Raw genomic sequence first — 5,000 nt, forward strand, 5'->3', positions numbered from 1 at the left:
AGCAGCTGCCAGCACCTTGGCACAAGCACGGCAAATGAATGCCACGCCCACGCCGCGGATAAGCAGCCCCAACGCGCCCGACGGCTTGGAGCGGGTCCCGAAGACGGTGGCCGGAATCGGGTCGTCGCCGGCCGGAAAACGGGTCATCGATGCCGGCAATACTTCGGGCCATGAGGCCCCCCACCTTAGTCCGAGTTTAGCAACAGCCCACATATCCCCCGCGGCAGGCCTATGGGCGCCAGGCCAGCGCGCCCCATGGCCAGTCAGGGGGCACCCCCCTAAAGAGCAATAAGTGTCATTGAAGCTCTGGCAGGGGGAGACACTACTAGGTCCCAGCTGTCACCCCCCCTCTAAAAAATTCATTTCTTGGTATTTTGAGCTGAAATTTTGCACAGAGGTTGGCAAAAATCCAATCCAACTTTATTAATTTTTCCAGAATTTTTCGAGGTCGGGAAGTATTTTTTTTTATTTTCCTACCATTAAAAATCGAGGAAATCGGAAAAAATAGGAACCGGCTCGGAATGACCCCAAATTCAGTGGGCAGCCTCATAAAAATATGGCTGATTTTACTGGATTGATTTCATGTGGAAAGCACGACGTTTTGTTGTAGGAATGCGGGAACCCCGGCGGCTCGCCTGCCGCGGCCAGCGACGTCGGGCTGGCCCCTGCAGCGCCTAGCCTCTCCCACGCGGGGGGCAGGCCAGAGCGCGGGGGGCCAGGGCCCGAAGGCAGCCCCCCCGCGGGCGAGAGAGCAAGCCAGCAGGGGCTGTCCGCGCGTCGCGCAGCGCGGCATGGCTGCGGGGGCCGCGCGCGCAGCGCCCAAGCGCCCAAGGGCCCCCAAGGGCCCCAGGCCCTCAGGCCCCAGCGCCCCAGCGCCCAGCGCGGGCGGGCGCGCGCGCGCGTGTGGTCTTTGAGGGGCGCCGGCCTGGTGGCTCCCTAAAGAGCAATAAGTGTCATTGCAGCTCTGGCAGGGGGAGACACTACTAGGTCCCAGCTGTCACCCCCCCTCTAAAAAATTCATTTCTTGGTATTTTGAGCTGAAATTTTGCACAGAGGTTGGCAAAAATCCAATCCACCTTCATTAATTTTCCCAGAATTTTTCGAGGTCGGGAAGTATTTGTTTTAATTTTCCTACCATTAGAAATCGAGTAAATCCGCAAAACTAGGAACCGGCCCGGAATGACCCCAAATTCAGTGGGCAGCCTCATAAAAATATGGCTGATTTTACTGGATTGGTTTCATGTGGAAAGCACGACGTTTTCTTGTAGGAATGCGGGAACCCCGGCAGCTCGCCTGCCGCGGCCAGCGACGTCGGGGACGCTGGCCTGCGCTGTCGAGCCCGCGAGGGCTGTCTCCGCGGCAGGCCCCCCCTGAACGGGGCACGACAGGCCACCGCGCTGGCTCGTCCAGCGTCGACAGTCCCTCGTCCAGGTTTCAGATCGCGCCAAGTCGAACCCATGACCTGCTCAAGCCATCGTGCGCTGCCGAATTCGCATCTGCGTGTAGGCTGCCATTCCACGCGGCAGCCCCTGTTTTCGTCAGCGTGCCCCCCTGACGAATTTTCCTGCCTGGCCCAGTCCAGCGTCCAGCCCCTGTTCGTCGAAAAATCTGCGCTGCCGATTTTCCACGCGGCAGCCCCTCTTTTCGTCAGCGTGCCCCCCTGACGAATTTTCCTGCCTGGCCCGGCCAGTCCAGCCCCTGTTCGTCGAAAAATCTGCGCTGCCGATTTTCCACGCGGCAGCCCCTCTTTTCGTCAGCGTGCCCCCCTGACGAATTTTCCTGCCTGGCCCGGCCGGTCCAGCATCCAGCCCCTGTTCGTCGAAAAATCTGCGCTGCCGATTTTCCACGCGGCAGCCCCTGTTTTCCTCAGCGTGCCCCCCTGACGAATGTTCGTCGAAAAATCTGCGCTGCCGATTTTCCACGCGGCAGCCCCTCTTTTCGTCAGCGTGCCCCCCTGACGAATGTTCGTCGAAAAATCTGCGCTGCCGATTTTCCACGCGGCAGCCCCTCTTTTCGTCAGCGTGCCCCCTGACGAATTTTCCTGCCTGGCCCAGTCCAGCGTCCAGCCCCTGTTCGTCGAAAAATCTGCGCTGCCGATTTTCCACGCGGCAGCCCCTCTTTTCGTCAGCGTGCCCCCCTGACGAATTTTCCTGCCTGGCCCGGCCGGTCCAGCCCCTGTTCGTCGAAAAATCTGCGCTGCCGATTTTCCACTCCGCAGCCCCTGTTTTCGTCAGCGTGCCCCCCTGACGAATTTTCCTGCCTGGCCCGGCCAGTCCAGCGCCCAGCCCCTGTTCGTCGAAAAATCTGCGCTGCCGATTTTCCCCGACGAACCTGCAGCTGCACAAATCCGCGCTGCCACTGCCCCATTGTCTGGACCAACAGTCTTTTCCATCAAGCCCTGGACTATAAATCGTCCAGACTCATCGCCAGCACCCGCTGCCGATTCTGCCGACTTTGCCGATTTCGTCGGCGCTGCCGATTCCAACACTGCCCGCCGTGCCTGAACCAGCGCTGTTTCGTCAGCGTGTCCCCTTGACGAATTTCCCTGCCTGGCCTGGACAGTCCATCTTCCAGCCCATGTTCATCGAAAAATCTGCGCTGCCGATTTCCCCGACGAACCTGCAGCTGCACAAATCTGTGCTGCCGATTTCCCCCCCTGTCGGCATGGCTGCCGCTGCCCCGATGTCCAGACCAACAGTCTTTTTTGTCGACTTTGCCGATTTTGTCCGCGCTGCCGATTCCAACACTACCCCCTGCATCCAAACCAGCATTGTTTCGTCAGCTCTTCCCCTGACGATTTTAGCCCTGTAACAAACAGTAGGCCTCCAATCCCGCCAACGGGAGCCAAGTTGATAGGGAAGAGAATTGAATGACGCGCCTGGTCCTCGCACCCCGCCACCCGAGGGGCCTTTTTCCCGGCAGCCTCTGAAAAACTCTAGCTTTCACGGTCCTCGCCGCCCCTCACCACCATGGCAGGCCTCTAATCCCACCCATCAGCAGTTGTAGCCGATAGGGCAGTGATTTGAATGACGCGTCGCGGGCCTCCGGGTCATCTCACCCGGCCATTAATTGGAGCGTTTTTGGCTGGCCGAGGATGGGGGGATGGATCTCTTCTTCCGAAAAAGCAAACAGTACATCGGGAGTTATGTTGACGGGGCATGGAATTGAATGACCCGTCGCGGGCCGCCGGGTCATCTCACCCGGCCATCCCGGGGAGCGTTTTTCCCGGCAGCATCGGGGAAACTCTTGCTTTCACTGCCCGCTGCCCAAGTCCCCACTCGAATCGGCCCCCCGCGCCAACAAGCCAACGCTGCCGAATCGGCAGACACTGCTGCCGAATCTGCCGACACTGCCCCGCGGGCTGCCACTGCCCCAGTGTCTAAACCAGCGGTCTTTCTCATCGAGCCTTGGACTATCCAGTCCGTCCTGACTCATCGCCAGCACCTGCTGCCGATTCTGCCGACTTTGCCGATTTTCTCGGCGCTGCCGATTCCAACACTGCGCCCACCGTGTCTGAACCAGCGCTGTTTCGTCAGCGTGTCCCCTCGACGAATTTTCCTGCCTGGCCTGGACAGTCCACCGTCCAGCCCGTGTTCGTCGAAAAATCTGCGCTGCCGATTCTGCCGACTTTGCCGATTTCGTCGGCGCTGCCGATTCCAACACTGCCCGCCGTGCCTGAACCAGCGCTGTTTCGTCAGCGTGTCCCCTCGACAAATTTTCCTGCCTGGCCTGGACAGTCCATCGCCCAGCCCATGTTCGTCGCAAAATCTGCGCTGCCGATTTTCCCCGACGAACCTGCAGCCGCACAAATCTGCGCTGCCGAATCTGCCGACACTGTCCCGCGGGCTGCCACTGCCCCAGTGTCTAAACCAGCAGTCTTTCTCGTCGAGCCTTGGACTATCCAGCCCGTCCAGACCCATCGCCAGCACCCGCTGCCGATTCTGCCGACTTTGCCGATTTCGTCGGCGCTGCCGATTCCACCACTGCCCGCCGTGCCTGAACCAGCGCTGTTTCGTCAGCGTGTCCCCTCGATGAATTTTCCTGCATGGCCCGGCCAGTCCAGCGTCCAGCCCATGTTCGTCGAAAAATCTGCGCTGCCGATTCTGCCGACTTTGCCGATTTCGTCGGCGCTGCCGATTCCAACACTGCCCGCCGTGCCTGAACCAGCGCTGTTTCGTCAGCGTGTCCCCTCGACAAATTTTCCTGCCTGGCCTGGACAGTCCACCGTCCAGCCCGTGTTCGTCGAAAAATCTGCGCTGCCGATTCTGCCGACTTTGCCGATTTCGTCGGCGCTGCCGATTCCAACACTGCCCGCCGTGCCTGAACCAGCGCTGTTTCGTCAGCGTGTCCCCTCGACAAATTTTCCTGCCTGGCCTGGACAGTCCATCGCCCAGCCCATGTTCGTCGCAAAATCTGCGCTGCCGATTTTCCCCGACGAACCTGCAGCCGCACAAATCTGCGCTGCCGAATCTGCCGACACTGTCCCGCGGGCTGCCACTGCCCCAGTGTCTAAACCAGCAGTCTTTCTCGTCGAGCCTTGGACTATCCAGCCCGTCCAGACCCATCGCCAGCACCCGCTGCCGATTCTGCCGACTTTGCCGATTTCGTCGGCGCTGCCGATTCCACCACTGCCCGCCGTGCCTGAACCAGCGCTGTTTCGTCAGCGTGTCCCCTCGATGAATTTTCCTGCATGGCCCGGCCAGTCCAGCGTCCAGCCCATGTTCGTCGAAAAATCTGCGCTGCCGATTCTGCCGACTTTGCCGATTTCGTCGGCGCTGCCGATTCCAACACTGCCCGCCGTGCCTGAACCAGCGCTGTTTCGTCAGCGTGTCCCCTCGACAAATTTTCCTGCCTGGCCTGGACAGTCCATCGTCCAGCCCATGCTCGTCGAAAAATCTGCGCTGCCGATTTTCCCCGACGAACCTGCAGCCGCACAAATCTGCGCTGCCGAATCTGCCAACACTGTCCCGCGGGCTGCCACTGCCCCAGTGTCTCAACCT

The sequence above is a fragment of the Populus nigra genome, chromosome 2 (assembly GCF_951802175.1).
Source record: "Populus nigra chromosome 2, ddPopNigr1.1, whole genome shotgun sequence".
Lineage (NCBI taxonomy): Eukaryota > Viridiplantae > Streptophyta > Magnoliopsida > Malpighiales > Salicaceae > Populus > Populus nigra.